The sequence below is a fragment of the Vicugna pacos genome, unplaced genomic scaffold, assembly GCF_048564905.1.
Source record: "Vicugna pacos unplaced genomic scaffold, VicPac4 scaffold_18, whole genome shotgun sequence".
Lineage (NCBI taxonomy): Eukaryota > Metazoa > Chordata > Mammalia > Artiodactyla > Camelidae > Vicugna > Vicugna pacos.
Genome location: NW_027328739.1, coordinates 3,987,957 through 4,001,153, shown reverse-complemented (window position 1 = coordinate 4,001,153; position 13,197 = coordinate 3,987,957). Strand labels below are relative to the sequence as shown.

General features: G+C 33.0%; 1 long non-coding RNA gene across 1 annotated transcript; it reads left to right on the top strand.

Annotated features, from left to right (window-relative positions):
• Nucleotides 1-977: 977 nt before the first annotated feature.
• Nucleotides 978-2,068, top strand: LOC140692870 (uncharacterized). Its single transcript, XR_012068483.1, has 2 exons — nt 978-1,124; nt 1,982-2,068. It is a non-coding gene; the product is annotated as an uncharacterized lncRNA (long non-coding RNA).
• Nucleotides 2,069-13,197: the final 11,129 nt, after the last annotated feature.

The window sequence follows — 13,197 nt, the reverse complement described above, 5'->3', positions numbered from 1 at the left end:
AAACCCCATCCCACATATAATGTTATTTCTTTGTTTTTGATTGTTTGTTTACCCCTTAATAGAGGCACTGATTTTTGAACCCATGATCTTCTGTATAAGTTTATATATCAACATGATTTTGGAACACTTAAGAGAAGCCGCAAGAGCATGGACTATAATGATGAGAAGAAAATTTATTACTTCGAGGGACTGAAAAACCTCTGAGTGAAAGAATGGCAAAAGTAAACTTTTATAAGAATACCTTAATAATTTCTCTTTTGTAATTTTAAAGTAGAATACTAAATTACATTTGTTTTACTTACAGCACTAAATTATATTTTCATACAAAAATTACCCCTTTGGGATTTCTTAAATTTGATTCATTATTTTAATCTAGTTTTATTTCATAAATATTTATCATTTATTCTAAAACATACCAAATACACTGATATGTATTCTGCTCATGTTTTGAATAAAGAGCTACTTCTTGTAAAGTAAACAGATAAATAACTACTTCCATTTCCAAATCAAATTAAGTTTCACCTTACTAATTATAATGAAATAGGTATACATTTCCTGCAGAGGTTTTACACAAATTTCACTTAAAATTCCATAACTTTAAAATTATTTTATATATTTTGTGCATTATTTATACTCTGTTCATCAATGTTGTATAAATTTGTGTACAAAAGTATGGAGATTTGTTTTATTTCATAGACCCCAGCATTAATTATTTAAAAAGATTTTCTTGGGGTAATAATTGCAGATCACACTATAAAAAAAGGCATCCTATATGTTTCATTTTAACTGGATGAATGAGAAGTAAACACTGGCTGGATGTTACACTTGACTTGCTAGGAGACCAGTCGTTATGTGATGTCACATCTACTCAAGTTGAGAACCATTGTGATGGCCTAGTAGTTTATCTGTGCAGGCCTGCCAGAGCAGCATATGAAGCTGCAGTGCTCAAAATCATTCAGATTAGAAAAGTAGCTGTAGAAAAAGTTATTTGAGATGGCAAATATTTCTTCAGAATTTCAAGATAGGTCTCATAATGATGGACCAAATGGTTCAGGAAACTCCGGAAGATCTGTATTGTTTGATCCAACAATCTCTGGGGACTTGTCTTGAGGTCTATGATTGAAGTAAGTGATTTTCAGAATTTGTCTGAAGAATCCTTGTTTAAAAGTCCATGTTACACATATTGTGTCTCTGAGCCAGATGAAGATAATGATTTTCGTTCTCTGACATTTCCAAGAAAAATCTGGAAAATGGTTGGGAGTTATCAATTTAAATCCAACTGGTGGGATGATAATGAAACTTCCATAGTGATTGATGAAGTTGTCTTAAAGAAGGAAGTTTTGGAAAGAAAGTCCCCTTTCAGAGTATTTGAAACTGGAAGTATGAAAAGTTTAGTTAGACAGCTTAACATTTATAAGTTTAGGAAAGTGCAGCAGAATTTTTAAAGATCTGCTTGTCTAGCTGACTTTCTAGCAGAAGAAAAAGAAGTCTCTCTTTTAAGCAAGGTATTCAGTAATTGTAGTTACGACTTGGTAACTTATATATAAAATTTTATTTTGTACATCAATCTATGGTAATGTAAATGTAAATCTAGAGTTTGAAAACTGTATAAAACTACAAATGCTAAAATTCTTTATTTTTTCAAAAAATGAGGACAGAGCCTTAAGTATTCAAGATTGTGTGAAACTTTCCTAGCAACTAGGAATCTTACGAGAAATCTAAATAAAGGTATTAAAGCCGCTTTTAAAAAGTGGCTTTCACCGTTACTGCAAATGCTAGCTTCTTAAATTTGAATACTTAAATACTATTTAAATGTGCATATTCCAAATAAGGAATTTCAAAACATAGTCAGCAATGTGCATATTTTGATGATATTATCTTAGCATAGTAAACGTGAAATCTGAGGTTTTGTAGGTTAGGCTTAATTTAGTCTTGTATTTTGGTTTAAAATATTACTAAAATCTTTCTCTTTTGGTTGTAGCTGCAGTTCTGCCATAATCCAAATCTTAAACGAGGCTGTCCCCAGCTTTTAGTGAGAATAAAAAGAAGAATTGGGATTAAAAATGTCTCTCTGGTATCTTCATTGGCTGAAGATTTCAAAAAGAAGCACGTTAAAGCAGGGGGTAACGTGCATAATGATAATTTTGATTTTGTGGTTGACACTAGAGGAGAAAGTGCATTTTTACTTTCTGCAAATTTAAACATGCCTCTAATAAGGAAGCCCTCTTCTAGCCACATAATAGGTGATACAACTACCTTGATCAGAGGTGATTTTTCTCCTCCATTTTCAATGTCAGTTAGATCACCAGAACAATATTGCAATGGATCAATGTGCTTTTTTAAATCAGTTGAACACTGCCCACAGGCACTCTCAAAGCAGCTACACTGAAGCAAATGGCCGTGTTGTGAACTTCATTACATTTACAATATCTACTTCTCAGTACAGTACCTTGTCTCCCATACTGAGCAATCATGTTTGACTAATGGTGGAGCCTTCTAATTTTCCATATAGATATCACAACATATCTGCCAATGACGGTCGTTTTTCTCAACTTCAACCAGGGAGCAAACCATGGTTACCAGTGACATTGATAGCTGATACATCAGCTACCTCTCTTTCAAGGCCAGCTCATCAGCCATCTTCATTTTATGAACGTCATCCTAAACACAACTTATATACCAGAGGACTACCATATTATGCAGGATAACAAAGATTAATATTGATGGTGGCAAATGCCGACAACTATATGCAATTTTCTTATTTGAACGATAAACATACATGTTTACCTGTATTTTCGATATTTTTTTTAAAATAAAGAGTTAAACGGGAGTCTATGATATCATTTAAAGAAAAAGAGATATTTGATTGATATGATCACTTGATGGAACAATATGGGAGTAAATTTAAATAATTTCTTGTAAGCAGGAAGAGAAAATGGAAGAATTTGGAAAAAGACTAAAACATGGAGAGAGGGAAAGTTATTAGTGGTTTCTGGTTCATCCTGGAAAGTATGAAAAGTGTTAAGTTCGGATAGGTTGGAACAGAAGATAATGCAGGAACCGGCCCAGGGAACATGGTCTCTATTATGTCATCCCTGGAATCATGAAGGTCACATGATATAGTCTCAGATGGTACATTTAGCATGTGGAAGAAATTAAGAAGTAATTTTATCTATGGTCTTCTTTGTGCTGTTCTCAAAGCATTCCAATTGGTGCTTTCATTTCCTGCCCTAAATATTCTATGCTATAATTTCTAGTCAATACCTTATGTTGCTTTTATTTCCAACCAAGGACAAACTTACATCCTCAGGGTGGCTCTTAATGCCTTTCCAACTCTATGCACACAAACTGAACTTAGTTAAGTCATTCGTTTATAAATCTGGCATCTGACTACCTTGGCATATGTTTATGTTTCACTGTATCTGGAGATACATCCAGGAAAATGCTTGTCATATATGTAAGCTCCAACCTCGCAAATTTTGCTCCAGCTAATCCTTGAACTTATGTTCTCCTATTACCTAATTAGACTTTCCCAGTCTCAGCACAGAAACCACCTCCTCCAGATGTTTTCTGTCTATCCCCCTTTCCTTGTCTAACTTGGATACCAACACAGTAAGCACAGCACATGCCACAGGATGCATTTTAGTATTTAGTGAATGAAAAATACATGTTGACTTTAAGCATAATCTACTTTCCTGAGACAGCAAATCTCTCATGGTTTTCAAACTATTTCATTATTGTCTTTACTCTTCACCACAAACTAGCTCTTTTCATAGCCCAAGGACTAGTCACTCAAGACAGTAATTCGAGGTAGGTAAAGGAGACAAAGTATTATTTTCTTCTTAATTCATGCCTCCAGTGGCCTAAAGCATTCAATTCTCATTTGCTGGATTATTTCCTGTCTCTTCATCACCTGCCCACCCATAAGTAGCTGATTCTCTTCCCCATACCAAAAAATATACTGCCTTCTAATTAATTTACTTCTTAGAATCAGAGCTTTATCCAGAAGAGACAGTGTCATTGCAAACATTTAATGCAGGATTATACATCCCACATAAATTGTGCCCCTTCTAATCTTCACACAGGCAGTATCTAAGAGGTAATAGTCCCTTGGTTGGAGTGGTTGTGTTCAGTAACCAAATTGTAACCTAAAATGTGTGGACTAAAAAGAGGTGAGGGTGGTAGTATTAAAAATTTGTCCAACTGCAAGAATACCAAATTTATACAGATATTAGGAAATATAAAATTTTCATGGAAGACTTTGACTATTTCCCATTAATTTAAAATAAATGGTGAACATTTTCAGAATGTGAATTGCCCTGAAATGCTGGAAAATTGTAGGCAAGGTCAGGGAGCCTAAGGCTTCTGCTCACAACCATGCAGCCAGTGTCAGCTGATAAGACTGGAATGGCAACACTGAATACTGAAAAAGTGTCACCAATTGTGAAGAAAGCCTTTGATAATCTGGAGAATGGGCAAATGGGTCAGGTTAAGCTCTAGCAACATCCCACCAATATGATTTTACCAAGAGAAGAAAGGAGCCCACTTGCAGCAGGAGATCTATGTCTGGACAGCAGTGGTTGTTCCTAAAACAGAAACATCAAGCTTTTATGTTTGTCAGCTCAACTATGATGGTGACTATTTTTTGCTTACATTAGCAGTCTGGGTTTCAGTTGGGCTGGTTCACAGCTAGTTTCGAGCTCTCTTATCACACAGTGGGTCTTACTGTGATCATCATAACAAGGTTCTATACTGATAAGTCAAAAGCTACACTTTACTTTAAAAATTAGAATTCCTAAAGAAGAACATTGTTTGTTTGTCCATCTGTAGTTCTCTACCTGGGAAAACCTAGAGTATTGGCAAATGTACAAAAGTTGTCTGGTGTGTGAAAACTATTCTCTGAGCTCTGACCACTGAATTCTTCCCACTAAATACTACAAATCTGTCTATCACTGTGTGTGTGTGTGTGTGAAGTTGGACTGTTAAGCAGTAACTAAGTTTATCTTAGTTGAGTCATCAGTGAATTATTCCTCTGCTTCTGGCAGAATCTCTGTGAATTAAGAGTTTCATTTTGCCACCAGATTTTCTTCCAATCAGGGAGAGGTAGATTATATTTCTCCCAGTATACTAATTGTTACCTGTTCATTGAATCCCAAGCTAATGCTAGGGCCAAGCCACTGAAACCTTGAATTGGACAGAGGCATATATATTCACCAGTCCCCAGAGCCCAGCACAGGACTGTGTGTCCTTCTTAATTTAAGTTTGTGTCTACTTTGTTTTCTTTTAATTCTCATTGTTGACACAACTTATTTTTTCTTTGAACACCCCTTGACTGATTTATATGGACTGAACCACTGATTTATTTCTTTTAAGCTACAAATTACAATAACATTTCTTTCCTTGGACTACCTGGATTAAAGTGAGCATAGTCATCATTTTGAAAGCAGTCCTCAGTCCTAAAAATGCAGAACCTTTACAGCTCTTTGTCCAGCACTTGAGCCAGAATGTTTGTTGTTGTTCTCAGGGATTATCCTCACATTCCCTTATGCAACCATGAGAAAACAGCACATTGTTATCCAAAATCAAGTCTTTGTCAGTATTACTTTCCCTTTGCAAAACAGTTAAGAATTGTAGGAGTTCTGAGATTTAAACATGCTTAGATTTTTAGCAACCTAGCATTTTCATATTTTACAGATGCTCTCGTGGAGATGAGACTTTTGGTCTGAGACAGTGAACTTTATCACTCACAGCAAAAGCAGCCAGGGTTAATATTTGTATCCATTCCCTAATCTCAGATGAATACACAAAGTGAAATTTTGTTGCCTACAGAAGCAGTGGGCTGTTAACATGAAGAAAGATTTAGGCATTTTAAAACACTATTTTTATTAGTATCTTTATGTATAATTTATTAGAATCACTTATTTATTAGTATCTTTAACTAGGATAATATATCATGACTAAAGATTACTTGCTGCAAAAAGAATCATGAGAAATGACATGGGAAAAAGTGACCATTGACTTTCCATTTTTTCTTCCACTTTTATTGAGATATAATAGGCATAAAACATTGTGTAAGTTTAGGTGAACAGGATAGTGATTTGATTTACAAGTGTCATGAGATAAATATCATAGCAATTTTAGGGAGAATTCTTTATCTCATTTAGATGCAATTTTAAGGAAATACAATTTGTCTTTTGGTTGTGATGAGAAAAATTATGGTCTACTCTCTTAACAACAATGATATTGAACATAAAGCAGTATTAACTGTAATTTTCATGTTACTATGGGGTATCCCTAGAACACGATTCTTTTACAGCTGGATATTTATAGCTTTTGAGTTCATTAATCAAATCCTACTTTCCCAACCCCTGCCTCTGTTCACTACAAATCTAATTTTTTTCTATGTGTATGTTTGTTTGTTATTGAAGTGTACATTAATCTATAACACTGTGTTAGTTTCTCTTTCACAACATACTGTTTGCTGTATTTAATATATTTCATACAGATCACCAAATATATCTAGTTGTGATATGTTGCTATTTAAAGATATTTAATAGTTTTTGGCTATTCCCCATACAGTTCATTTCTTGTCCCTGACTCATTTAATTTGCAACTGGAAAATTTTCTCTCTTAATTTTTTCAACTTTTCTTTTTCTCACCCCATTTCCCTCCTTCTTGTGAACAACCTGTTTCTTTCTATATGTATAACTCCATATCTGTGTTTTTATGTTCATTTGTTTAAAATTCAAATATGAATAAAATCATTCAGCATTGTCATTCACTTCCTGACTTATTTGACTTAGCATATTACCCTCTTGATCAACCCATTTGTTGCAAAAGGCAAGAACTTATTCTTTTTAGAGCTGAGTAAAAACCCATTTTATTTTTATGTGTGTGTATATATATATATAGCTCATATATATATATAAAGTGCGTGTGTATAAATATACATATAGATAAATCTGTACTTAAGATGGGTAGATATAAAAATTTTATAAACACAATTTCTTTATCCATCATGTATTGATGAGCAATTAATTTGCTCCTATATCCTGTCTATTGTGGATAATGCTGCAGTGAATATAGGGTTGAATTTATCTTTTCTAATTAGTGTTTTTATTTTCATGGAATAAGTATCCTGATATGTATATGTTGGATTATATTTCATTTTTAATTTTTAGATAAAGCTCCATGTTGTTTTCCACAGTGGAAGCACATATTTACATTCACTCCAGCAGTGCATCAGGGTTGTTTTTCTAACATCCTAACCAACAATTATGTTTGTTATCTTTTTCATAGTAGTCATTATGACAGGAGTGACATAAAATCTCATTGCGTTTTGGACTTGCATTTTTCTGAAGCTTAGTGATGTTGATCGGTTTCACGTGCCTGGTGGTTACCTTTCCCAACTGTATATTCATTTTTTGAAATGGGCTTAATGACAATAACTGTCTCATTTCATTTTAAGGCATTCTGTTGTGTGCCATTATTCTGTTTTTTCTGTGCCACTACCATATTATTTTTAATACTGTAGCTTTGTATTAAAGTTTAACATCAGGGACATAGATGCATCCTCTTTGTTCTTTGTTAAAGTTGTTTGTGTTTTTAGTTTGTTTGTTTTCTTTCCTTTCCTTTTTCTTAGTGATTTCATCTCTTTTCGGTTTACATGTAAATTTTAGAATTATTTATTTTAAGTGTCTGAAAATGCCCATGGTATTTTGATAGGCACTGAATTTAATTTGCGTATTTTGTTGGCTAGTACTATCATTTAAACAATATTTTTTCCTCATCAATGAACACATTATATCCTTTCATCTGTTTGCATTAACTTCAATTTCTTTTATAAATATTTTATAGTTTTCTGAGTACAGGTTTTTTACCTCCTTGGTTGGATACATTTCTTGATTTATTTTTTTTGTAATGCAACTGTAAATGTGACAGTTCCCTCACTTTCTCCATCTGTTAGCTTGCTGTTAGTGTGTAGAAATGCAAGATTTCAGTATGTTAGTTTTACAATCAGAAATTTTACCAAATACATTGATAAGCCCTAGTAGTTTTGTGGCACCATTTTTAGGATTTCTGTTTACAGTATGCCATTTTCAAACAGATACTTTTACTCCTTTTCTTAATTAGCTAAATTTTATTTACCTTTATTTTGGATAGCTATGGCTAGAATTTCCATACTATACTGAATAAAAGTGGTAAGAGTGATCATTCTTCTCTTCTTCCTGCTCTTACTGGAGATGCTTCCAGCTTTTAATCAGTGAGTGTCATGTTAGATGAGTTCTTGTAATATAAGTCCTTAACTGTGTTGAGGTATGTTTCCTCATGCCCACTTTGAAGAGAAATATAATCTTAAATAGATACTGAATTTGTCAAAATATTTTATGACTCTATTGAGGTGACCATATAATTTTTATTCTTCAGGTTGTTTGTGTGGTGTATTATACTGATTAATTTGTGGGTATTGAATCACTTTTTCATCCCTGGAATAAAATGGACTTAATCATAATGTATAATCCTCTTAATATATTGTTATATTTGCTAACAATTTAGTGGTGATTTTTGCATCTATGCTTATCAGTAGTATGTAACCTGTAATTTTTTGAGGTATTTGTTCCAGCTGTAGTAGCAACGTGATACAGAAATGTGGGGTAGAAAGCCTCCTTTCCTCTCGAAATTTTTGGAATTCTCTGAGAAGTATAGTTGATAGCTCTTCTTTAAATGTTTGGCAGAAATCACCTGTGAAGATGTTAGGCCTGGAATTTTGTTTCTTGGGAGATTATTTTAAATATTTATTCGATTTCATTAGTGATAATCTGTTCATATTTTATTTATCATTCTATTCTGGAGATTAAGTCTTTCTAAGAAATTGTCCATTTCTTCAAGGGTTTCCATTTTATTCGCATATAATTTGTTGTATCAAATTACGATGCTTTGTATTTCTTTGATATAAGCTGTAATTTCTCATTTATTTCTGAGCTTACTAATCTGTAACTCTTTTTTTGCTCATGTGTCTGGTTAAAGTTTACAAACATTATTTATCTTTCAAAAGCCATTATTTAGATTGATTAAATGTTTATATTTTTAATCCTTATTTTATTTAATTATATTCTGTACTTTCAGCTGTCTTTCCTTCTACTGACAAGTTTCTTTATTATTATGTGACATCTTTTGGTTGTAAGAATATGTTATAAGAGAGAAATGGTTCTTATTTGTATAAGTGGGATTATTTGCTATAAGCATCCCTATTAATACTGCTTTTGTTACACCCCATGGATTTTGTTTTTGTTGTCATTTTTCTTTTTATATTTTTTCTTTGATTTATACAGCAATCCAGTTGTTGTTAATATTGTATAAATTATCCTCCACACTTTAGTATTTTTCTCAGGTTTTTTCTTTAAGTAAATTTCTATTCTCACAGAATACATAAGTTTTTTCACCAAACAAGGAGAAAAATAATAAAATTTATACATACAACTGAAAGACACAAATTTTCTAAAATTATTTTCAAAAATGAACAAAGCTGTGTGTAATACCCTACCTGAGTTTAGAACATACTACAAAGCTACAGTAATCAATACATCAAAATTTGGCAATTAAAGAAACACATAGATCAATTGAACAAAATAAAGTGTCAGAAAATAAACCCACAAACATATGGTGAATTAGTGTACAAAGAACGAGGCAAGAGTATACAATAAAAAAAAGGCAGTCTCTTCAACAAGTAGTTCAGAGATAACAGGACAGTACATGTAATTGGAAGATGTAAGAGCACTTCCTTTCATAGTAGAAAAAATGAGATAGAAATGGATTAATTTCCTAAATGTAAAGCCTGAAACTGTACAATTTTTGACCAAGAACATGAGCAGAACTGACTTTGAGATAAATCATAGCAATCTTTATTTTTGATCTGTCTCCAAATTAAACAAAAAAAGCTAATAGTTACAATTTTTATTTACTGAGGAAAAAATAGATGTACTATGTGATACAAGGATTCTATTTCTTGTATTAGTGTGAAGTGCAAAATCTTTTGCAGAGCAAAGGGAACCTCAAACAAGACATATGATAACTGACAGAATAGAGGGAAGACTTTCACACAATGGGACCAACAAGATGTTAATATCAATAATATATATATAGCATATTAGATTCAATATTTAAAAATAAAGACCCCAAATTAAAAACAGTTAAACAATTTTATGGAAACTTTTCAAAAACACACATGTGGATGATTTTCATGCTCATAAAAAGAAAGACAACTTTGATATTCATTAGGAAAACATAAATCCAAACCAGAATGAAACATAATTTTACAGCAACCAAAATGGCAATTAACAAAATGTCTACAAATGACAAAAATTAATAAGAATGTCGATAAGATGGAACTCAGGTACACTGATGGTGAAAACGTAAATAGATGCATCCACTATTATAAAACTGTGGACAGTGCTCAGAAAACTGGAAATAGAAGCATTATCTGTTGCAGCAACTCCTGTTTTCAGTATAAATCTGAGAAAAAAATGAAAAGATTATCTTAAAAGATATATTACCCCAAATGTTCTTAACATCATCATTTATAGTAGCCAAGGGTAGAAGCACAACTCAACTGCCCATCAACAGATGATTGACTGAAGTAGATGTGAGATATTGATAACATAATAAATACTTCATCATTGTACATTAAAAAGTAAAATTCTGCCATTTGGAACAATGTGACTGGACCCAGAGGGTGTTGCATATAGGAAAATAAGTCATACAGGGAAAAACACTCTATGTTGTCACCTAAATGAGGAAAACAAAAGTATAAGAGAAATAATCATTAAAAAACAGAAAAAGAATGACATATATATGTGTAGTGTACCAAGTAGTGGTTTCCTGTGGGGAAAGGGAAGAAGGATGGAGAACACAGAAATGTGCAAGGTACAAAAAGAAATTAGAGAACTGAAAGGGCTATATTTACAGCATGGAGAATTATTTTAATAATTTAATTGATTTTAAAGAGATTATAGGGATATATTTTAGTAAAATGTGCATGTAGGTGGGAAAAACATTGAAAAAAATAACCCAGGAAAATCAAAATATTTTGTAGTACTATGACATTAAGGGAGGTGTTTTGTTCATTTTCTTTATTGTTCTTATATGTCCTAATTAGAATTTAAGCTTTTAATTGAAAAGGTATATACTTTTAAAAGTGACATAAGTTTAAAATATTTTTGTCTCTCCCCTTATATCTACAGTCATTAAAACGTTCATATCTGAACAAAAATAACTACAACACAAAACAATACTCCAGAACGCATGTGAACAGGTGAAGTTTGGTGGACTAAAACACACAAAGGAGGCTGAACTGAGGAAAGAGCAGATTTGGTGTCTGCAACCAAGGCCACCTGAATAGGATATCTGAGTCCACAAGTTCAGAGAACGCAGTAGAAACAGAGTTTCAGTGGTTCACAGCTTCAGCCTCCAACTGTACCAGTACTCATGATCACAGGTAACTAGGAGGGAGCCACAATGGAGACAGAATTTCCATCCTTCAGACACTCAGACATTTATGAAACTGTCCCTACTCCCCATTCATAGTGGTGGAGACAATTTACCTTGCAACACTGGACATGGCAAAGGCACTTGTATGATTCCAAATACCCATCTGTCTTTACAAATTTCCTCAATGTGTACACTGATTCTCAAGGGATATCAGATAAAAGGAAGGGTTCTCCATCCCAGTGACAACAGCGGCATTAATTACCGGAAATTTCTAAGAAGTGACAATGAAAGCACATCTTTTATCCAGACAGTAGCGACTGGAAAGTGCTATTTTGAAATATTATCAGAGGTAGCTCAGGTAAGTAAAATGAAAAATTGTGCAATATTGCAAGCTACCAGAAAACGTAAGCAAGGACTCCAACTCCCAATCTGTTATTAAGTGTCATCAGAGCAATAATTTATCAAGATCATGACCAATCACAGTAACATTATAGGGCACGCTAACTCACAGATAGACACACACAGACACCAAGACAGACACAGACACACATGCACACACACACGCACCTGCACACACACACACACACAATGTCAACCCTGCAGCTAACAAACTTCAAGCCATGATATATTGCTATATAACTAATAGAGAATCCAAATAGGTGTCATACAGAAACTCAATACAAAATACATAACTAAGAAAGCAGTTTAGTGAGCTCAGGAATAAATGAAATGATAATAAGGAATACATTACCTAAGAGACTGAAACTATAAAATAACCAAACATTACTGGAGGACCAGGAGAATTTAATAAATGAGATGAAGAATGCAACAGAAAGCATTGGAAGTAGACTGTCTTTGTGGAAGAGAGATTAGCAAACTCACCAATACAAAACTAGAAATGATAGGAGAGGGCAGAGATTCAAGATATTAAAAAGTGAGGAAATTCTACAGTAAACATCAGACTTCCTCAGGAAGTGCACATTAGAGTGTAACCCTGGAGAGAGAAGACAGAAGGCAGCTGATGGTTTATTTAAAGAAGTAATAGTCGATAACTTCCTGAACCTGTGTAAGGAACTGACATACAAGTCTGTGAGCCAAAAAAAACCAATAAATTTAAGACAAAGGGACCTCCTTCAGGATACGTTATATGCAAATTGGCAAGTCAATGAAAGAGTAAAATTTTAAAGGCAGCCAAAAAAGTTATGATAATCTACGAAGGAACCACCATTAGTCTATCGGCAGAATTCTGAGCAGAAAACATATGCCAAGGGTAAATAAAATTGTATTTTCAAACTACTGAAATAAGAAATCACTCACCCAATAATACTTATACAGTTATCACTCAGATATAAAGTGAAAGTAAAGACTTTAACAGACAAACAAAACCTGAATTAGATGAAAAATCAAAACCGAGACATCTTATAAGAGGTGTAGAAAAGAAGTCTTCTAAGAAATATAAAATGGCAGAAATATGCAAAACATTGAACAAAATTCTAAGAAGAGTCCATGAGAAAGTTGCAACTTTTTTTTTGGTTATGTTATTAAATGCTACTATACTATATGGATTAAAGAGAGAAAAATAAGAAATCAAGGGCAATAGATATAGATGCTTCAAACTAGTATCATGTTCAGAAGTTTAAAAGAAATAATTTGAAACAGAAATTATAAAAAGTAAAGAGTAAAACAAAACAATATTTAAGGAAGATTCTA